The 24,168-nt window shown below is 43.2% G+C and overlaps 1 long non-coding RNA gene across 2 annotated transcripts in view; it reads right to left on the reverse strand.

Annotated features, from left to right (window-relative positions):
- LOC148363410 (uncharacterized) overlaps positions 1-5,151 on the reverse strand; it is a 6,386-nt gene extending 1,235 nt beyond the window's left edge. The window contains exons 1-4 of one of the 2 annotated variants that reach the window (XR_015851000.1): positions 4,782-5,151; positions 3,122-3,247; positions 2,795-2,853; positions 1-2,227 (exon numbers count right to left, since the gene is read on the reverse strand). The exon at positions 1-2,227 is cut by the window's left edge and continues 1,235 nt beyond it. This is a non-coding gene — a long non-coding RNA (uncharacterized LOC148363410). The remainder of the gene's footprint in view (positions 2,228-2,794; positions 2,854-3,121; positions 3,248-4,781) is intronic. The other variant, XR_015850999.1, reaches the window with a different exon arrangement.
- Between the last annotated feature and the right edge of the window lie 19,017 nt (positions 5,152-24,168).

A 24,168-nucleotide genomic window follows, 5' to 3' on the forward strand; every position in this document is an offset into this window, starting at 1 on the left:
AGAAATTTCTGGCCGTGATTCAGCCTCGATACAGACGCAAACGGCTGTGTGACCGGGCACTAACTTGCAAAATAGTGAAACTTTGAAGCGAGGACCTGTAGCCTGTAGGATTTATGTGTACGATATCTCCAACCGTGATGCCATAAATCATATCTAAATAAGTATTTGGCCACACCACGCACTAACCTGCCCTGACAGAAAGACACACACAAACACACACAAATAAAAACATATTTCCCATAACACACTTACATTACAACAAGTATTTTCCTTGTGTTTATTTCAAGGAAAGTGTCCACCCTCAATACACACAATTTTTTTTTAAATAAACATGAAACAAGGCAAACAGCCACAGTATATAGAAAATATGATGAGGCAAAGAGCCGCATTCTTATTGGCATGCGGCTCTAGAGCCACGTGTTCGCCACTCCTGAACTAGCATGTGAGTAGATGAGTACATATAGATTTGCTGCATGCATGGCTTTACATCCTGAGTGATGAAATTAAAAGTAACGGAACAAAAGAGCAGTAAAACTGCACACACATACAGTACTCAGGCCAGGGACCATAAAGGAAAACGACACAAAATGCTTGCTAGTCTGTTTCAATTTGCGGGCCAGCTGTGACTGTAACACTGGGGATATTTCTCTTGCACTCCACCCCGCAACCTATTAAGGTAACTTATTGAGTCATTTGACATTTTAGAGGATCGGCTGGTGGCACCAAAGTGGAGGCAGGGCCAGGCATGAGGCAACCAGTCAATAATTCATACGGGGCAAAGCCCGTCATTTTATAGATAGTTTGGCGGACAACTAGGAGTGCCAAGGGCAAGGCTTGCAACCATGTCATTTTGGTTCGAGCTATGATTTTCGCAAATTTCTCTTTCAAGGTCCTATTGAATCTTTCCACTTTGCCTTGGCTCTGGGGGTGATAAACACACCCAAAGCGATGTTTCAGCCCCAAAAGGGCCTCAACCTTGGCCATTGCTTTGTTGTTCAAATGAGTACCATTGTCTGATCTAATCAATGCAGGAAAGCCATGTGTCGGGATATAATGATTCGCTAGAGCTTTAATCACTGATGTGGTGTCTTCCTTGGCACACGGATAAGCCTCTGGCCAACGTGAATATGAATCCACAATGATCAGAAGGAAACGCTTACCATCATATCCGTAAAGTCAATGACAATTTCAGCTCCAGGCCAGAATGCCCCTGGTTTAGGTTTCAATGTCGGCCTGGCGTTAAAAGTTTGGCATAGGTCACAGGCCGCCACGAACTGCCAGACCACCTCTTGTAACTTTGGATGCCACCATTGACAGAGTTTGGGAAGCATTGCCTGAGGCCCCACATGCGCCACTGTATGGGCCTCAGACAACACTTAGGTCATGAGTTGTCCTTCCGGGAGGACCGGCTGACCCCTGGGGCCCACCCAGAGACCATCCGATCGCCTGGATGCTTTTGACGTGATCCACACTGATTTTTGTTCGGGCAACGACTTAGCTTGTGCCTCCATGATCTCATCCAGTGTCGGGGGCCACTGGGAGATCCAGAGATTCGCCATCCCAAACCACAGCGGAGGATGCTAACATCATCTCCCCCTGTGGAATGTACCCGGCCAGTTCCTTCGCAAGGGCTTCTGCCCTCTCATTACCTTTCGCCACCATGGTGTTGGCTTTCGTGTGTCCCGGGACCTTCACAATTGCCAATTCGTGAGGGCCTTTGATTGCTTCATACAAGCGCTCCATTAAGGTTTTGTGAGTATTTACCTTGCCTTTTTTTCCAACGAGTAGGACAAACACAAACACATGGAAAAAAAGCTGATAGGATAGATACACACACGATAGACATAACAAATAAGACGTACGCCACACTCTCACACCAATAGCGGCCATGCCGCCATGGGAGGCGCCGACCTTATTGGGGGCATTAGGGATTCAGTGTCTTGCCCCTGGACACCTCGACACACAACACAGAGTAGCCGGGACTCGAACCTGCGGTCCCTTGATCCCAAGCTCTACCTCCTGAGCTAATGCCACCTGTTCAAAACCCATCACAATGAGTCATGATGGAAATGTCGAAATTTGAAAATACATGAAAAATACATAAAAAATGTCAACGTGGGTTGAGCATTGAGGGCTGTGTAGGACGGACGAGAACTCCACAGCGCCACCCTGGCGGCCAACTGCACAACCGCGGAGACCCTCCACTGCACGTCCCCTGCATTCTATCCTGACAGTGGGCAATCCAAAAAAAAACAAAATCAAATTTTTATTCAACAAGGTTATCACAACATTTTATCAAATGAATATTTTCTAATCAATTCCCTCTTCAGAATTGTTGATATATTTTGGTTTCTAAATCTCAAATTTGGCTGATTTGCACGGTTCCTGTCCCTGAATTGATCCACATTCTAAATGATGCCCTCGCCAAATAAAACATATGATTCACTCTTTTTTATTTTTATTTGTATTTATCTTTTTAACGATGCATTATCATTTTAGGCCAATCTTTAAGCATCACTTTTGTAAACATTTTCTTCTTTGCTTGTTTATTTTTTATTTATTTTTAATTCTCTTTCAAATCCTAATATCATGTTTACTCTAAAGTATTGTGTCTAATCTTGTTGCATGCATGTTTTCATTAAAAATTTCAATGTAGACGTTTGCTCACATCTCCTGTTTAGCATATCAGCATTCTGAATTTCTTGTTGCTAGGTTTTCATTGCACAATTTTTACCCATGTAAATCCTTAGTGCTTTTGTCAACCGGTTAAAATCAAAAGGTATTTTCCTGTTACCTATTTTCCTTCAAAATCCTCCTGATGCTCCTGCATCTGGAGAGAAATATCAACGTTTCCTGGAGAGCATATCAAAAATACAATTTTAGCAGTATTCCTGTGTTAAAAATAAAATCATTTACACTCCAAATTTATCAATCTTCCTCAGATTTCTAATCACTTAGTCAATTAAACAAGACCCTAATGAGACTTAAAGCAGACATGTGTTGTTTGTTTTCCCGTCTCGTTGACGGCCTTGGACGTCTGGCTCAGTCCATTGTGACGCTCACTCATAATTCACTGCTTAAATGTGTCCATGTGCCTTATCCGTATCAGTGCAATACTGACCTTGGTCGTTGTCGGTTTTCTTTTTTTTCCTTTTTTTTTCTTGAAACTGGCTGCAATCAGTTCAGAGTGTCCCCTGCTCACTGTTCGAGGACAGCCTGGATGTGCTCCAGTGTCCCCACGACCCTGCTGTTGACAAGCGGCGCAGACAATGGATGAGTAATTGTCTTTGTTTGGTTCTTTTTTTTTTATTTTATTTTTTTCTCAGCTGTGTCCCCCTCACAGCGACCAGTATATTGTCCATTTTCAGTTCTTTTCAACAGTCCATTTGATTTCCAAAGCATTTATTTTCTTTTTAGTGCAGATCAGAATCCTGTTAAATCAGTCATGTTTACAAAATGGGATGTTTGCTCTAGGTTAAATGACAATGCAGACATTATCTTAGCAATTATATTCTTAAATTTTCCATGATCTTCCTCAAGATCGATTAATCTCCTATTCTTAATTTTTCCATGATCCCTCTCAGGATCGATTAATCTGCTCCTCATTGTCTTTTGAAAATTCTCTCTCTATAGACAAATTGTTTTCTTAATTTACCCAAAATATACATATCAACATTTAACACGCTCAAATTCAAATTTTAAACTATCACACTGCCTAAACATCAAAAATCTAAAAAAATAAAATAAAAATGCCTAATTGAACTTAACGTAAAAAAATTTTTAATTTTAATTTCCCCTCATTCTATTCAACTATATTTTCTCATGAATTCAATGTTGAATGACACCTACTTATCAGTAATAAATTCCCTCATTGCCTCGCATTTCATTATCACTCTTGTGTGTGTGTGTGTGTTTTATTTTTTTTTAATTTATTTTTTTTATCAAAGAAAGCACATCTCATTCAGTGATTGGAACAGAACAGCCTAGTCATTAATAATCCTAACTTGAAAGTTTTGGGTTATTTGAAATTATTCTGATCACGTACTCTTGCGTGCAAATTATTTTTATATTAACGTTTTAATAACAATTTCATATTCCTCTTCTCCTTAATTTTGGTTTTCTTCCACCCAGCGTAATTACCGGAGCCATGAGTGGCGCCGCCGGATATGCCGGCGGCCCAAGGATATACTGTCGAGAATCCGGCAACCTTGGATGGATGCCTCCCAAACATTCCGTCTTTTCAAATACTCCCTTTTCTTCCTCCTCATTCTTATCACTGTCCTCCCTTGTAATCACTGCCAAGGCCGTCGCTATGACCTCCAACTGGTGAATGCCTCGTCCATTTATTTTTTTTATTTTTATTTTTTCAATTGTTTCACTTCTTTCATAAGTCTGTTACGTTGTCGCCATCCGCCTTGACTCTGATTCTCCTTAATTTCTCGGAGAGCTGCCAAAATTTTACTTTCCTTTTCCTTCTTAATTTTCTTACTCTTGATCCCGCGAATTAGCTGCGTTTCTAACTTTGCATAATGACCATTAATCTCAGACCATACGTCCGTCATTCTGCAAAACAATTTTACTTCACACTCACACAGCTTCCACACAGATACGTAAATCCCAGATTTTAAACCGTATCGTAACCACGAATAGTTTCAAACTATTCTAGAAGGTAAATCCCAGATTTTAAACCTACCCTATTACTCTTTAGCCCGTTCCGCTCCTCTTTCCTCTTTTGATTTAGTGTCGCCAATGGGCAGAATTTTTAAAAGGATTCTGCTTACCTTGTTTTCACTGTGGGGCCCAAGAGGAAAGACAGTCGGACGCGTGTCTCCTTTATCAGGTCATCACCTGGTGTGGACGTGGATCCCAGATCCGGAGTCCCAGACTCTTGTGTTTTTTTTTTCGAACTCCCGGACTTCTTTTACCTCTCTTGCAGTCACGTCGGGGGTCATCATAAAATGTTGGAATTTCTTGTTAAATCAACACAAACTTCAATTAATCATCTGACTCCAATTTGTGACCTTTCCCAATCACCACTCATCCAAACAATTCGCGCGCTCTTTTCTGCATAGAAAGTTCTCAGAAGCCAGCATTTCACTCACGAGTGGATTTATTTCTAACGCACAAATCACTACATCTCTGCACGCTTCTTCTTCTAAAAAACGACTCTCCTCCTTCTTCCGAGTTGCTCAGCAAAGCATCTCGTCCGCCCCTTGCCTGGCTCCCATTGGTCTCCCGTCCCGGAAGAATGGCGCGTCGACTCCGCCTGGTCGTGACGCAGCCCGCTCCCATTGGTCTCCCGTTCCCGGAAGAATGGCGCGTCGACTCCGCCTCGGCCCCCCAAACAGCTGGTCACCTCCCATTGCCTGAGAGCTGCCCCACGTGATCTACTCCACGGCTCTGAACATTGAAAAATGTAATATCATCCAGACTGACTCAGTCAAAAATTTAGATGTCACATTTCATCCCAATCTGTTCTTCCAAACACACGTTCAGAATATTACTAGAACAGCTTTTTTCCATCTTCCCAACATAGCTAAAATTCACCCTATTCTGTCTCAGTCCGACACGGAGATTATAATTCAAGCGTTTGTTACCTCCCATCTCGATTACTGTAATGCACTACTCTCCGGTCTCCCGAAGTCCAAAATCAAGGGCCTTCAGCTGGTACAAAATGTTGCAGCAAGGGTTTTAACTAAGACAAGAAGGTTTTATTACATTACCCCAATTTTAGCTAACCTGAATCGGCTCCCTGTTAGCTTAAGATGTGATTTTAAGGTTCTGTTGGTGGTATAAAAAATCATGCATGGACTTGCTCCTTCATATATTTCAGATTTAATTTCCCCCTATGTTCTGGTCCGGGGCCTTCGCTCTGAAAATGCTAGTCTACTAATGATCCCAAGAGCCAAGAAGAGATCTCCAGGTTTGAGAGTTTTCTCCATTCGGCCCCCGGTCCTGTGGAATGCTCTGCCCGCTAAGATTCGATCAGCAACCTCAGTGGAACTGTTTAAATCTAGGCTTGAAAATCACTTATATTTTACAGCTTATGAATGACCTATACTCATACCTGTCAACCTCCTCGGCTCCATGCCCTTACAAACTGTCTTATTTTCCCTTACAAAAAACTAAATAATCTTACACCATATTATTTTTTTCAAACGTGTTAATTTATGTACTTTAACATTTTATATTGTACATGTGCTTCGTTATATCATATATATTGTTAAATAACATTTTGTTGTGAGATGCTGAGTTGCTTGACATGAACGAGGTTTATTATAAAAAAAAGTAGCTTGGACGTTCACTGTAGAAGGAAAAAATACATGTCAATATAATTAAGTGGAATAATACATTTTCTTATTCAAATTATTAATTCATTTTCTGTATTAAATTATTGTTGGTAATATAATGATTAAAGGGATAACCACAAACCTGTATTTTTTCATTTTCTCATTTCATACTTCCTTCTTTTCTTAAATTCTTTATGCAACATAATAATTTGTAATATAATGCATCAAAGCAAGTGAGCCGTTTGAAGGCCGGCTCTCTTTAATGATTTGAGCCGAAAAAGCCGGTTCTCTAAAAAGAGACTGACTTCCTTTTACTACATCAAACTGCTCGCTTTGTTTGCAACGAAAAATAACGATACCGAGATAGAGGCTTCCGCGGCGAACTCGTTTGACTTGATTGATTTGTGTATACCGGATGGTATCCATAATTGACAAATTTGCGTTTTTCCGTACAGATTTCCTCGTACGTTGTACACATCTTAAAATGCATAATAAACGTACTTTGTACCGCAAAACCATACAGGTTGACAGGTATGTATATTTCATGTTGACAATCTGTGTGTTATTTTTTATTACAACATCCATTGCAGCTTGGTCATCCTGGAAGGGGGATTACCTCATGTGTGGCCCCTTCACAAGGTTTCTTCATGTTGAGGTTTGTGAGTTTTGTCTTGCCCTCGTGTAGGTTTTAGATCAGGGAACGGTGTAATGATAGGCTGTAGTTTGCAATAATATGTGATCCGTGCGGCCCTTTGAGACTCCTTGTGATTAAGGGCTATACAAATTAACATGACTTAGCTTGAGTTGACATGATATAACGGTAGGATGTTTCCAATTGTGTGATGTCGGCACACATTCATTGTATTGTGCATTTGTAGATGGCTGCCGCATTAGGTTGAATAAGAGCCATGTTCACGTTCTCGTGTTGTTGGCAAATAAATATGCCAATAGGCTGACCGAGGATGTCCTGCTTATCTATGGATTAACCTGGATTGTATTTTCTGGGGGATGTGTTTGTGTTTATCTGGGAGGGTTGGTTAATGTTCTTATTATCTGTTTAACCTGTGAAGATTTTTTGTGGCTTGGAATTAAACTTTTTTATGGCAAAATGCATTCAACTGTACACCTCACCTGCAAAGTATTCATATCCTGATAATTGAAGCGGTTCAAGCAGTATCTTTACTTCAAAAAACAATAACAACACAATTGAAAATAGGCAGATTCTTTTAGGATACCCTCTTTTTGTAGGTTTGATTTTTACAAATTAAAAAAGATATTGAATTGTATTCGTTGTAAAATATAATAGCTTTATGCACTGGTAGTGGTGATGGTTTAAGTGTATGTACCTAACTACATGTGCTGCAGACAACTTCAAACAATGATGTTCAAATAATGGGAGTTTACTGAGCCTTCGGATTTGAAAGCGGAAACCTTCATGTACAGATCTATAAATAATGTATTCTAGAGACAAAAGAGCTTTTTCCATTGAATAGCAGGTAATGAGGTCTATTTTTTTGCATTTGCTTTGTAAACATGTTCAATCAATCACACGCAGGAGTCAATAAAGATACAAATTATAACAGGACAGTGCCACACACATTAATGCTGCTGGCTGAATCGGTAACCACTGAAGTAGATTCTAAACCAAATATAACTTAATCCCTTAGAGTCATTAAAAGTATGTTACCATGGCCTCCTTAGATTAGAGAGAGTCTAGTGTATCCAACCTTGTAAAACATTTACTCCAAAATGCGGACAGATAAATAGAAATCCGCCTTCATAGGTGTCTGCTTCGTTGGAAATTGCTTCTTGAGATTATTTGTTTCGCTCCAAAACCTACCTTCTGCCCTTTCGATTGACACCTTTGTCGGCCAATAGCCAGTATTAGCCATAATAGTCTGTTTGATGAAATGGAAACCGCCTTCAAAGAAAGACAATAAAGGGAAAAAAAAATATTTTAAAAAACAAATTAAGAATAGGGAAGAAGAAATTTAAAAAAAAAGGCAAAAAAGGAATACAGGAATAAAAAGAAAAGAAGAAGAAACGAAACGAAACAAAGGGGAAAAAGGAAAACAAATAGAAAGGGAAAAAACAAAAATAAAAGAAAGAACATTAAAAGGAACAAAAAAATAATAATTTTCTCCTTTTTCGTGAGTTGTATTTTTGTCTTATTTCTCTTTTCCAATTTTCTCTTATTTTTGTCCTTTTTCTTAATTTTTAAAGTTTTACTTTTTATCCTTTTTCTTTTTTTCCCCTTTTCCCCTCTTTTTCTTTTTTCTTTTCTTATTTCTGTTCTTTTCAAAAGTAATATGGTCACTTTGAGAATCCGTATATCGTCTTTTTCCGTTGTGTTTTTAGCACTCGTTTTCGGTGGCACAACAGACATCAGTGGGAAATAATTCTCACTGTCGCTTTAACTGTCATATTAAGGTGGCGGCCTCAAATGATCATCCTTCATGGGTTTAGACCCCTGAGCTACTGTATGTTTCATAAACTCAAAGTCAAGGTAAGAAAAACATATTGAAGATTTTCAACAAAAGGCAATAAATGGCACAAAAATTTGAATCTCAAGTGGGGCTCTTTTATTTAATGTCATGATTGCCGGTTAAGCGCAGCTGCGGCGTCTTAATGGGCACCAGCAGCCCGGACAGCTGATTGGCTGTCACTCGCTTTTTAAACCCCCGGCTTCCAAGAGGAAGCCGACCTATCGTTGCGAACCTTCAGCTCCTGCTAAGGGAAGCCTTCCGAACCTGACTCCCTGTTTTTTGAGTCTTGTACGTTTCCCGGCTTCGACCTGCTTCCGGTTGATCACGTCTCTGCTCCTGCGCCCCGACAACCCGACCTGCTTTTCCCTCTTCGACACCGCTATCGCTCGCCAGAGAAGTGCCACTTCCGCGTCCCGAGCGACCTCCTCCCCACAATCAACGATCACTGGATCGTGGGTGCCAGCTTCCGTCTCCTTCTCAATAAAACTGAGAAACTAACGCAATTGGGTTCCCGTCTCCGTTCCTGGTTCCTGACATTTGAATCAGTCAATAAAGATAGATGGATAGATAGATAGACGGACAGATACTTTATTCAATCCCGTAGGGAAATTCACACTTCCAGCAGTATCCTTGTGTTGAAAATAAAATCATAATGAAATAAAAGAAATAGAATGTGTCATAATAGTCTGTAATAGTAATTTGCAATAGTTTTGATCCGTGCAGCCCTTTGAGACTCGTGTGATTAAGGGCTATACAAATAAGCATGACTTGACTTGACTGACTTGAATACATAAAAACCCAATATAACGTGTTGATATAGAGTATTAAAATAGTGCTGCATAAAATACACACTGTAATAAAAATACGGTAATGTGAAATGTGAGGGTGATGATTAATGTGGGCTTTTACTCCCCCGGGTGGAGTTCAAGAGCCTAGTGGCATGAGGAAGAAATGATCTCCTCAGTCTGTCCGTGGAACCAGACTGTGACAGCAGTCTGTCGCTGAAGCTGCTCTTCCGTTTGGAGATGATATTGTGTAGTGGATGTGATGAATTGTCCATGATTGACCGCAGCTTTTTCAGTGCCCGTCTCTCAGCTACAGTTGACCTTCTGACTTTTTTTTCCCATTCAAGTCAAGTCATGTTTATTTGTATATCCCTTAATCACAAAGAGTCTCAAAGGGCTGCACAGTCCGCAGATTATTGCAAACCACAGACTATTATTACACCATCCCCTGATCAAAAACCGACATGAGGGCAAGGAAAAACGCAAAAATGTCAACATGAAGAAAATGAAGAAACCTTGAGAAGGGACTGCACATGAGGTAATCCCCTTTCCAGGATGACCAGGCTGCAATGGATGATGAAATAACAAGTAATACACAGATATTGTCAACATAAAATATAGGTTATTCATATGCTATAGAATAGAAGTGTGTTTTAAGCTTAGATTTAAACTTTTCCACTGAGGTTGCAGATCGAATCTCAGGGGGCAGAGCATTCCACAGCACCGGGGCCCAAATGGAGAACACTCTCGAACCTGCGGATCTCTTCTTGGCTCTTAAGATCGACAAAAATGACTCAAAAAATAGCAAAGTGAAAAGCATAGTGTGTCATAAGCATTTGTAACAACATTTGGCATATTACCACGGACCAGTATTGGAAATAACGCGTTACAAAGAAACATTTTTCTCAGGAAAAACTACTATAACGACCTAATGATAATAATGATAATAATAATTTGTGATGCTACTGTTATTTTAAGGGTGGTTGTGCTTATATTCAACTAAAAAGTACAACTGAATACAGATACGGTGGTGCCATTTCAAGTACAGAGTACGAGGGTTCTGAATTTCTTGTCATGGAGATATTTTCCCTACCATATATACTCGGCTCTAAGCCAAATGTGCAACACCGAAATAAATAAAGGGGGTTAGATTATATGCATATTGAGTTGATCAACAGCGAAGGGTAGGATGCGCATGGGGAGGGGTGTGTACCTTGTACAAGAACAATAAACCAATGTAAAACAAAGGGGGAAATGTAAAAAAAGAGGTTATGATATACGTGTGCTGATTTTTGGTTGTTTTTTTGCAGTTATTTTTGCAATACACCATGCCTGAGTTACTTTTAAAATTAAGTAACCCAAATACTACAGCACTTCTTCAGTAGCAAACCGAACACTAGTGTAGAGCATGTAAGCCAAACAAAACAATAAAGACCACATTCTTCTGAACAGTTACTGTTGCTTCGTTCAAGTAACTCAGGACTTTGGGATGGACGGAATGACTGCATCCGTTTTTTTGGTCGGTTCCCAGACGTACACATAAAAAATCTAATAACATGAAGTTTTGAATGTAAAATGATATAAAATAATGTTCTCACCTTTCGTTTTCTTGTCGATTGGAGGGACATTCTCATGTAATGAACATTATGCCAATTTCTCACTTGTTTGACCGACTAACAAATTTAGCAATTTCAAACACCGTCATCTAATACTGGTGGTATCAGATATCTGATACCACACCCAAAGAGGCATGATCTGGTTGAGCATCACTGGTCCATATAAAAAGAGTGGCTGATCAATGGCCTCTCACTTTTCTTTCTCCTGCCTGTCTCATCACACGAATGCTGCTTTACGTGTCCCTGCAGGCCCACACTGCGGCCTTGAGATTAACACGTGGGCCATACGTTGCGACCATCCTGTGCACAAGACCAAGGCCCAATCCCATTCCTCTCACTTGGCCCTGAGAACCCTCCAGTGAGGTCCCTCCATAGGCAAGTGCCCTTGGTGAGTGGAGTGCAAAGTGGAGATGGTTTGGACAAGACTTGCAAGGTTCCACCCCTGTCCAGGAGATGGCGGTAATATTAATTGGCTGTAGACCTTAGTGACGTATAGGCCTACGTCACATGTAAACAACTCGAGTTGGAAAGTCTGTTCAACGTTAAAAAAATGCCAGCTACATCCGTGCCATTACCGCTTGTCCGGGCGCTTCTTATCCGTCTCTACAAACAACGGAGAAGAAATGTGCTAAACCGAAGACTGCTTCGGCGCTGTGCAGCCCTGATGCTTTATTACGAGGTACGTCCACACATTAAAAAATGACGTGTTTGGCAAAATACAGGAAGGGTTAACGTACAACCCACGTTTACATACCCTATGATTGTGTAGAAATAAATGACATCCTACTCGTTAGTATCTTATTACCATTTCATGAAATATAGCAGGGATGTTTAACAAGGCACATGATGAAAAGTAAACAAACGCAAAAACAGTACACATGACACTTATAAAGCTGACGGAATATCGTTAACAAATCTTCCCTGTAGCACCCACACATCTTTGTTCTTAAGTAATTTAATTCAAACAAGTTGTCATTAGACGTAAAATAGATCATTACTACCTTTTTTAATTATGCATTCAGTCATAGTAAACAGTGAAAAGCTGACATTTTCTTTTCCTTGCCAACCTATATGCCTAAAATGTTTATTGTTTTCAAGAGTGGCCGTCCCATAAGCTACTGTAGGTTGGACAGGCATGTTCCCATCCTGCGCTTATGGTTCAATGTGGAGTCTGAACTCATCCAAGACTTCAGGCTGAGCAGGAAGGCCATGCAGGCCCTGCAGGAGTTGCTGAAGAGGGAACAGGACCACGGTTGGGGCCATGAACTGGAGGTCCTGATCTACGTGTACTGGCTGGCCCACGGTCTGTCCTATCGTGTGGTGTCACGGGTCTTCAGTGTTCCCAGGTCCACCGTCCACAGAATTGTCCATCGGGTTGCCAAGTTAATCTTGAAGAACTTGCCAAAAGCCATATGCTTTCCAAGCCCTGCAAATTTGGACAACTATGTGGTACACCCGCCCTCAACACAGCTGTAGGTGCTATTGATGGATGCCATATCCGTATTAAGCCCCCAACACACCATAGATTGGACTACCTGAACTACAAAGGCTTCTATTCAATAAACATGCAGGCCATTTGTGACTCCTCAGGGCGGTTCTTGGACATATTTGTGGGATATCCAGGGTCTGTCCATGACACACGGATTTTGAAGAGCAGCTCCTTTTATACTGATCAAAGGTATCCACCAAGCGGGTACTTTCTGTTGGGTGATGGAGGTTACCCGTGTTTAGAGACACCAATCTGCCTCATCACACCTTACAGGGAACCTGCCAATGACAGGACGCAAAAAAGGTTCAATCACCACCATTCTAAGGGACGATCAGTCATCGAGAGAGCTTTTGGGATCATGAAAACACGGTGGAGGTCGACACTGTTCAAGGCTCTGGAAGTTAGACCCACATTTGCACCCCAAGTAATTGCATCCTGTGCCTTTCTGCACAATGTGTGCATAGATAACAGGGACATCTTAGAACCCGATCAGGATATAACAGAGGACCAAATGTACCCGCAGCTGCCAATTCCCGAACTTTCTGACCCAAATGAAACCTCTGGGAATGCCGGAAGGGATCGTCTCGCCTCACTGATGTGACAAAGCACAAGCCCTGCATCAGATAGTTTGGTCAACTTGTAAATAGTTCTGTTCCTCTTATTCTTGATCACTATTCATTACTGCAGCTGTATTTGTCCTGAATTCTTCACAAGTGAATGTACATATTTGACCTGTGTGTCATGATTATTTGTTTAAGTACAACTACTATTCAATAAACGTGTTTGTTTGAGCAATACCGTGGTGGTTAATTTCATATTGATGTGACATACTGTGTGATCGTTAGACAGAAGAAAACTACAAATCACTTTGAGTGAAATAATAATTTACTTCCATACAAAATAAACTCAAATTGGTCCAAAATACATAAGAGTAATAAATAATATGTCACAAAATGTGAAAATAATATACCAATATTTCCATAAAACAGGAAAATAAAAACGAACTTCACAGAGTTCTTAATTAAATACAATAGAACCGTTTATAAAAGGAAACATTGCAGGGATATCACATCCCTGGCTCTCTGTCCACCATCTTCTCAAGGATCACCAAGAGCCGCTCCGTTTTGGCCTCGCTTTCTTCGTGCCTCTTCTGTTCTTTGCCAAACTCTTCTTTTAGAAAGTCGAATATTTTATCCGACTTCCTTTTTTGGGGGGGGGGATTTGGAGCTTGGTCCTGGATTGCAAGCTTGTAATGACGTGCCCGGTGGTGTTGATGGTGTGGTGGGTGCCAGGTCTTCATTGGGACGTTCTACACTGGCCTTGAGTTCGGGGGGAAAAACAAGAATAATCAATAATTAATGGCAGTGTATTGTACATGGTCTGTTACATACTGTTGTGAATAAACAAAACATTACTAGTAGGCTCCTCTCAACTTACTGTTTGTGGTTCTTGTGTTTTACATGTCATGTATGACATGACCAATGATGGTGGCTCAATGGATGGCCTCCCACCAAGAACGGCATGCATGGCCGCATAATAAGGCCAGTTTGATACAGTTGGTACCCCATTAGAGGTCCCTGATCCAGTTTTTGGCATTTTTAGGTTCTGAAATCACAACACACACAGTTACATGACACTGTAATATATTGTGTATGTATTTGAAACAGGATCTACATAATGACAGCTAAGAGGTTAGGAAGGTGTAGATACATTGAATTTAGGATTACTCTGTATTTCATTTTTAGGTTTTCCCATTTTTTTGCTGCCTGTTGTCCTGCAATCACCCCCTCCAGGCCGATCACTTTGACAGCTGTCCTATGAGATCAGAGTGGGTTAATGCATCATCACATGATTGCAGAACTGCGGGTTAGGCTACTCACTCCCACAGTTTTTTTGTGGTGAACCTCTTTTTGGTGAACTTTTCTTCGTTTTCAGTCCTAAATTGTATCAGGGCTTTGGTGTGCTCCACAGTCCCTGAAACATTAGCCCATATGAGCACATTAGACAATAGGCCAATTCAATTTGATGTGCAACAGAAATGTTTGGAATGTGTTCTGAAATATTATTTAATGGTGAATAGATACACAAACCTGACATCTTATTCTTATGGCTGTATGAGCCTTCTATTGACCAGCATAATATGTGCTTTAGAATAGTCTCCACATTTGGACAACGTTTCGAAAAAGTAATTAGTTTATTTAATATGTGTTGACAGAGAAGACAGTGTGCTATGTTATAGTTATTTGTTTCAGCTGTATTTCCACGTGAAATACAGAGACATTACTCATGATGCATGCTGAGAACTAATGCTTTTTAGCAATAATGTTTTAGGTCTCACATGAAAGCATCACATTGTAAATATGACAGGACACACGAAATTGTGTGCAGTAGCATACAGTGCTGCAATACTGCAAGACCAGGGGAAATAGGACTATTGACCTTCTGTATGCGAATATAAAAAATGCATACAGCGCTAAACCACTGCCTGCCCTTGGAAAAGGAGACCACAACCTCATTCTGCTTAAACCACAGTACAAACCAAAAGTGAGGAGGCTACCAACAACCACACGCTCATTTAGAAAATGGTCCACTGAGGCAGAGCAGGCTCTGAGAGACTGCTTTGGATGTACGGACTGGGATGTCCTGCTAGGGTCCAGCAGTGGGGACATTGAGGAGATGGCAAACTGCACTACTGACTACATTAAGTTCTGCATGGACAATGTTGTTCCTATGAAGACTGTACGCTGCTATGCCAACAACAAGCCCTGGATCACGAGCGACATCAAGTGCCTTCTGAACCAAAAGAAGAGGGCCTTTAAAAATGGTGATCCTCAGGAGCTAAAACGAGTACAGAAGGAGCTCAAAGTCCAGCTCCGGAAAGGAAAGGAGCAGTACAGGAGGAAGTTGGAGAAAAAGCTGCAGAACAACAACATGAAGGAGGTGTGGGAAGGGATGAAAACAATTACTGGCTGCAGCACCAAGCAGGGTGTGGATGTGGATATAGATGTGGGGCGAGTCAACCAGTTGAACAACTTTTTCAACAGGTTTGACCACTCCGCCTCATCCTCACCCCTGAGTAATGCAGCTGTCCTTCCCCCTCCCCCTCTGGACACTAGCATGGAAGACATCCCCCCACTAAAAATAACTTCAGCCCAGGTGTGTGGAGAGCTGAGAAGGCTACGAACCAGCAAGGCAGCTGGTCCGGATGGAGTATCCCCCCGACTGCTGAAAGCCTGTGCGTCTGAGCTGGGAGACCCTCTACAGCGCATCTTCAACCTGAGCCTTGAACAGGGGAGGATCCCTCAGCTGTGGAAAACATCCTGCATCATCCCAGTCCCAAAGAAATCAAGACCTGAGGAACTCAACGACTTCAGGCCGGTCGCCCTGACATCACATGTGATGAAGACCATGGAGCGGCTGCTGCTGCACCACCTGAGGCTACAGGTCCGTCACGCCATCGACCCACTGCAATTTGCTTACCAGGAGAAGGTCGGAGTGGAGGATGCTATAGTATACATGTTACACCGATCCCTCTCTCACCTGGATAGGGCGAAGGGGGCTGTGAGGATTACATTTTTGGACTTCTCCAGTGCCTTCAATACCATACAGCCTCTGCTACTGAGTAGGAAACTGACAGAGATAGGAGTTAGCTCACACCTTGTAGAATGGATTACTGACTACCTGACAGGCAGACCCCAGTATGTGAAACAGGGGGGCTGTACATCGGACACTGTGGTTAGCAGCACAGGATCTCCGCAGGGGACCGTTCTCTCTCCGTTCCTATTCACTCTATATACATCGGACTTTAAGTACAACTCTGAGTCCTGCCATGTGCAAAAGTTTGCCGACGACACTGCGATCGTGGGATGTATCAGAAACGGGCAGGAGGAGGAGTACAGGAAATTGATTCAGGACTTTGTCCGATGGAGCGACGCAAACCACCTGCACCTAAACACGACCAAGACCAGAGAGATGGTGGTGGACTTCAGGAGAACCAGAACTCACCCGGTTCCTGTAACCATCAAGGGAGAATGTGTAGAATTTGTCCAGACCTACAAATACCTGGGTGTGCAGCTGGACAACAAACTGGACTGGACTGCCAACACAGAAGCTCTATGTAGGAAAGGGCAAAGCCGACTTTACTTCCTCAGAAGGCTGGCCTCCTTCAACATCTGCAAAAAGCTCCTGAAAATATTCTATGAGACAGTAGTGGCAAGCGCCCTCTTCTATGCGGCAGCGTGTTGGGGAGGCAGCGTCAAGAAGAAGGATGCCTCTCGTCTCAATAAACTGGCTAGGAAAGCGAGCTCTGTTGTGGGCAAAGAGCTGGACAGCCTAACAACAGTAGCTGAGAGACGAGCACTGAAAAAGCTGAGGTCAATCATGGACAATCCATCGCATCCACTACACAGCATTATCTCCAGACAGAAGAGCAGTTTCAGCGACAGACTGCTGTCACTGTCTTGTACTACGGACAGACTGAAGAGATCTTTTCTTCCTCATGCCATGAGGCTCTTTAACTCCACCCGGCAGAGTAAAGGCCCACATTAAACCACACCACCTACATTGGATATTACCGAATCTTACTGCAATATGTATTCTGTGTAGCACTATTTAGTTACTCTATATAACACGCTACAGTGGGCATTTGCACGTCACACTGGGTATTTGTATATTGTATTCTTTTGGCTTTATTATTGTACTGTTCTCAGCTCAGGGATGCTGCTGGAAATGTGAATTTCCCTTAGGGGATGAATAAAGTATCTATCTATCTATCTATCTATTACGATTATGAATGACGTTATTGTGGCTATGCTGCTTTAGCGACTGGCGTTTTGGCCATTGAGGTGTAAAGGAAAGACTCGTCAAAGATGAAAACAGGGAAAACAGTTATTTCCTGCACGAATAATCCCACTCCAAGGTCGGGAGTATGAAAAGATATCCGAGGCTCTCTCAGGAGATTTGTGCACTAAGTAAAGTAGCGATTTAGCGATGTTCATGTTTTAACGCAAAGAAAATGGTTTTCTATTGCAATTAAGTCTGGCTAGGATACCTCAACACATTTCGCTGCAAACACGTGCTTAATTGGAGAAAACTTCTTACATTTGTGCGTTCGCTCTCCAGCCATGTGGGTTTTGTTTTTAAATTCGCAAAGCCTTCTGGGTAGTCACTTCGCTGCCAAGTGAGGTAGAGAGCCCCCCCGGTCTTGAAGTGGTTATGACATGGTTTGAGGGCACTTCTGCCTCGGTCTTGAGAGTATCGGGACACACCCCATTTTCACGTGAACGCGCAAAACCGAGTGACTAGGGCACATAGCGAGTGAAAGTGCGAAGAATGGGACGCAGCCTCTCTTCACAACGACGTATAGGTGTCGGTTTCAAATTTGACTCCATGTGTTAGTAATTCATATCAGAACCCCAACATCACAAATTTATATTTCACTTGTTTTGCAGGGATCCCATACAAAACATATGAAATTATCAATTACAAAATAATTTGGTGGATATTTTATTATTATTTATAATACAGATGCTCCCCTACTTACGAACAAGATACGAAAAATCGTCCAGAAAGTAAGTTAAATTTGTTTGTAAGTTGCTTAAGTGCTATATTTTGTGTGGAATGTATGTTTAAGGTTTATATAAGTATGTTTAGGGCTTGGATAAGTAACCGGTATTGTTTTGTACTAAAAAAAAAGAAACATTTCATATAATAATATGCTCGGTAAAAATAAATAAAGTTAAGTTTACCTCACTTTTGAAAGACGAGCTTCAAGAGTTTGGCAACTTCCTCCTCTGTGGTAAAAAGTGGCCAAAAAAAATCCATCCACATCATCGAGCTTCCATATTCCACTTTCATTTTAAATGAAACAGTTCGCCTCAGTTCTTAGCACGCTGGAGATACAGTATAGAATGTTTACACACGAACTAGGAAGAGGAAGCGGATTTCTTCTTCGGGGTGGATGCTGGGTGAGCTCTCACAGCGCCACACGCCGGTAGCGACAGAAAGAAGTACTACATTACTGCCCTGTACTCGGAAAAAGGTGCACAATACAAAATCCAACTTAGAGCAAATTTGGGCTATTTTTCGACAACCCCAAAAACATGTTTATATGTACTGTGTTGTTCGTAACTCGAATGTTGGCAAGTAGGGGTGCATCTGTATATCATAAAAAAACAAAAAAATCTGAAGAGCCGTTTGGGTGCTTCTCAGTGAGCCAAGCTAAAAGACCCTGTTTTCTCCATACAGCTCTCCTTTGACCAGTGGTGGGCGGTGGCACTTTCTATGACAACGCCATAATAGCTGAGGGCGGGTGTGTCAGCATCATTTTCACGCACTTGTATTTTTATTTTTATTCATTTATTGCGTGGTTGGTCTATTGAGTTGGACTTACTTACTTACTTATTGCTCCAGCGAAGGTCGGGGGGTCCCGTCCCTGTGCGTTGAGCCGACCAGATGAACCAAGTTTTTCCAATGCTGGCGGTCTTGTGCCAGCTGTTCTGCATCCTCTACGGCAACTCCGTGTTGTTGGAGGTCGCCCGCAACGACGTCGAGCCATCGAGTGCGGGGTTTCCCTCGTGGTCGTCTCCAGCCTGCGGCCTTTGGGTCAAACTGGAGAATGGCTCGTGTCGGATGGTCTGGTGGTAGACGAAGGACATGGCCAAACCAGCGGGTGCGGCGTTGTGCGACCAAGGAAGATGCTTGGGGCTGGCACGTGCGGGCTCTGAGCTCTTTATTGGAGACTCGCTGGGGCCACCTGATGTTCTCGATGGTTCTGAGAGCCCTGCTATCAAAACCATCGATTCTTGTGGCCAGGGTGTCGTTCAGGGGCCATGTTTCTGAGCCATAAAGCAGGATAGGGAGTACGGCGAGGTTGTAGATGCGGAGCTTCGTCTTGCGTGCGATGGTCTGGTGCCGCCAGAGTGGTTTCCAGAGAGACTGCAGAGCAGATGCTGCCAGGGCTCTTCTGCGGAGAATCTCTGGTTTTAGGTCCCCATTGTCTGTCACCATGGACCCCAGATATACAAAGCTCTTGACAGGCTCTACGATGTCGCTACCAATTTGGATGGGAGGTGGATCTGGTCCATCACCGACATACATGAACTTGGTTTTCGTCCAACTCACTTGCAGGCCAAGCCGCGCTGCCTCTTCGCTGTAAATGCCCAGAGCGTCTCTCAGCTGGCTGAAGGAAGTGCTGAGAATGATGGTGTCGTCAGCATACTCCAGGTCAGTCAGGTGGTAGTTGCCGAAAGACACTCCGGGGATGCGCTCACTAACCCTGAACATCAGATGGTCGATGATGCAATTAAAAAGGTCGGGAGCAGCCACACAGCCTTGGCGAACGCCGCTGGAGATAGCAAACCAGTCGGAGTCAATGCCGTTGATACGGACACAGCTCTCTGCGTTGCTGTAGAGCAGCTTGAACAGGGCTATGATCTTGGGTGGTGCTCTGAGAGCTTGGAGGATGTTCCACAGTGAAGAGTGGCAGACGGTGTCAAAGGCGGCCTTCAGATCAATGAATCCGATATATAGATGGCGATCTTTACGGAATTCACGGGTCTTTTCTATCAGCAAACGGACGGCAGAGATGTGGTCTGTTGTGGAGCGGTTGGGCATAAAGCCAGCCTGCTGGGGACGGCGGCAGCTTCTGATTGCTGGAAGGGCACGGCTGAGCAAGATCCTGGTAAAGACCTTGCCCGGGATGGAGAGTAAGGTTATGCCTCTGTGGTTTCCACAGACAAGCCTGTCGCCCTTGCATTTCCAGAAGGGCAGGATGACTCCTCTGGTCCAGTCGGTGGGCAGCTGCTCCGATTCCCACACCTGGTTGAATAGGCGGGTTAGCCACTCCACCATGCCATCACCGCCGGCCTTGAGCATCTCGCCGGTAATGGCACAGATGCCGGGGGCTTTCTTGGTGTTCAGCTTCTTCAGAGCAGCTCTCACTTCCTCGGGTGTTACAGGGTCTGTGCAGCAGGTGTCGTTAGGAGGTGCTGTGCTCGCAGCCCCTAGGAGGGTGGGATCAGCCGGGATGGTGCTGTGCTGCAAGAGGAGGCTAAACTGCCCAAAAACAATGCAAACAATTTCAAGCATGTTCAAGCACTTCACCCAAAATAAAGCCATTCTACTAACCTTGAAAACACAATATTAAGGAATTTAAACACCCTGAACACTAAGCAAAGGACACAGTAGCTGCAATGTGGCAGTCTGCAAGTCTGATAAGATTAGATTTTCAGTACCCATGAATAAAGGCAGCTGAAAGGATTTGAAAAATGAAAGTACATGGTGATCCCTAGTGCCAAAAACACACATGAGAGTAAATAAACATAAGAAGGGCACAGGCAAACAACACTGACTGCTGCAGTATTAGCCAGACATCCGAGGAATCTATCTAGCCTGTATACATTTCTATAAATATTCCAATTTAACAGCCTTAGGCATGGCACCTTTCATGAATCATGTTTTGTTTTGAGTTACACATCCATCAAACATGAAATACATTCATGCAAAGTTGACATCTGCGACGGGGTCATATATATATACTGTCTCATCCAGTACATCCATTGTATGGTCTGCAAGCTACAAATAAATATACACAGATAGAAATAAGAACTGTCCTGCGTATTAGCCTTTCCCAGGTAGCCCATATAAACATGTCAACACCTACAAAAGATGTTAAGTATTCCATTTTGACCACACAAGGTAACAACAGTATATAATGCAGTGGTACCACTACTACATATGAAAGTTTTTGTACCTGAATGGGAAAATATTGCCAATAGTTACAAAGGCGTTTCAGGATAAGAGGTGAGAATACAGTACAGTACGCGCTGCTATTAGCTGCTTCCAGAGTTTCCCAAACATAAACAAACTGGCTCTTGCATCAAATCTGCCTGACAACCCGGTGCGCATGCATGCGTGCTCCCAGCATGCTCTTTGAGTCACCGTGAGAGATGAGAGACGACCAGGAAGTTACAGCAAGATAGTGCAAAGGAGGACACTGCCATTATTTAATCAGCCCATTTTAAAACATTTTAGCAAAATTCCATGAAGTCTTGAAATTTGTGAGAAGGAATCACCCGGAAAGAGTGTTAACAAGTCGGGCTATCGCAACATCTGCTTCACAGATTGTCCAAAGCCGGCAAAAGCAGATCATCATAGGATCGTTTTTTTTTTTAATAAACGCTAGGCAAAAAGGTAAATGAATATTTTTACTATTTCATTTATTCTTAGCTTTTTTTACGTAACGTGCCTTTTGTTTTATGTTTAGTGTGCGGTTATCTAATTTTAACATGTATTTTCATGTTCTGATGCTCTTTTATGATTTATTAAAAAAATATACTGTACTTTTGCGGGGCATGGAATAGGTTAGTGAATTCATATACAAAACACATCAATTTACGAAGTTTAAAGGTTAAGAAGTTACTCCGAGAACGAATTAAATTTGTTATGGGTACGACTGTACAGTGTTTCTTAACCCATTGTAATTCTAAGCCCCATTTTTTTTCATCAAAAAAAATGTAAAGGCACATGCCCGTAGAAAAGTTTCAAAAAATAAAATTCTTGACTCCAGTATTGTTTTGTAATGTTTTAATTGGCAAAATTGGCTATACTGTAAGCACTTCTTCGCTGGAAATGACTCGGGGAGGATGTGGCTGTCATGATTACCGAATCGGGAAACCTGCAGCTGCCCCGTTGGCGCAAACAGCCCTGGTCGCTGATTGGCTCCTTGCACCTTTTTATGCCCCCCGTCTCCCTGTTACCGGCGTCAGACCGCCTGCAAACCTTCAGCTCCCGCTAGGGCAAGCCTTCCGACCCTGACTCCCTCCTGTTTTTGGCTCTCGCTCGCCACAGAAGTGCCACTTCCGCGTTCCGAGCGATCTGCTCCCCGCAACTGACGATCACTGGATCGTGGGTGCCAGCCTTCGTCTCCTTCTCAATAAAACTAAGAAACGAACGCAATTGGGTTCTGTCTCTGTTTCTGGTGCCTGACAGTGGCAGGGTCTACAACACATCATAAACTTCAGAGGCAACAAGCTGGCAACTGTTGGGGCTGATGCTTCTCTAGCTGCGGATCCAAACGAGTTCTTCGCCCGCTTTGAAGCTGGAAGGCCACAAGCAGTCACACCACACCCACCAACAACCAGCAGCAACACACTGACACTTCAGGAACATTAAGTAAGGCGTGTGCTGAAAACTCTAAACCCCAAGAAGGCAGCTGGCCCAAATGGAGTACCAGGGAGGGTATTCAGGGACTGTGCCTATCCGCTGGCTGGGTTCTTCACCACCATCTTCAACCAGTCCCTGTCACAGGCTATCGTCCCACCCTGCTTCAAAACCTCTACGATCATTCCCATCCCCAAGAAGTCAGCAGTGGAAAGCCTCAACGACTACAGGCCTGTCGCACTTACGCCTGTGGTCATGAAGTGCTTTGAGAGGTTGGTGTCCCAGCACATCAAGGACTCCCTGCCACCCACACTGGACCCCCACCAGTTTGCCTATAGGTCAAAACGCTCCACTGATGACGCCATAAACACCGCACTCCACACCGCGCTGAGCCACCTGGACAACCGGGGGAGCTACGTCAGAATGCTCTTTCTGGACTCAGTCTTCAATACCCTTATCCCGGAGATCCTGGTGGAAAAACTCTCACCTACGATTCTCTTCCTCCATCTGCCACTGGATAATGGACTTCCTCTTAAACTGCCCACAGTGCGTGAAACTCTGCAACCACGTCTCTCCCACCCTAACACTGTGCACTGGCTTCCCCCAAGGATGTGTACTGAGCCCCCTGCTTTTCACCCTCTACACCTCCGACTGCTCACCGACCCACCTCACAAACACAATTGTTAAGTACGCCGACGATACTACCTTGATCGGCCTCATCTCTGAAGGGGACGAGATGGCATACAGGGATGACAACGTGACAACGTGGTGTTCAAAAAACCACAGAATACCGAACACCACAAAAACTAAATAACTCATACTGGACTTCAGAAGAAAAGGCCGGAACCCATGAACACTCATTATAAACGGAGACTGTGGAGAGACTCCACTCTTTTTCCTGGGTGTACACATCTCCAATGACCTCTCCTGGTCTGCAAACACCAGAGCGGTGGTAGGGAAGGCCCAGCAGTGACTTCATTTCCTGAGAGTGCTCAGAAAAAAATCATCTGAAACAGCAGCTGCTGGTGTCCTTCTACAGAGCCCCAGTGGAGGGCATTCTGACATACTGCATTACTGTGTGGCATGCTGGGTGCACGGCAGCAGACAGGAAAAAACTTCAGAGGGTCATCAATACAGCCCAGAGAGTCATAGGTTGCTCTTAACCCAGTCTGGAGGACATTGCCAGCTCTCTCTACCTCAGCAGAGCAGAAAAAATAATCGAGGACTTTTCTCACCCCGGCCACCACCTCTTTGACCTGCTGCCTTCCGGTAGACGATACAGGTCACACAAAATAAAAACAAACAGACTCAGAGACAGTTTCTTCCCCAGAGCCACCACCA

Source organism: Urocampus carinirostris, chromosome 7, assembly GCF_059441175.1.
Source record: "Urocampus carinirostris isolate Australia breed hairy pipefish chromosome 7, RoL_Ucar_1.0, whole genome shotgun sequence".
NCBI classification, from domain to species: Eukaryota; Metazoa; Chordata; class Actinopteri; order Syngnathiformes; family Syngnathidae; genus Urocampus; species Urocampus carinirostris.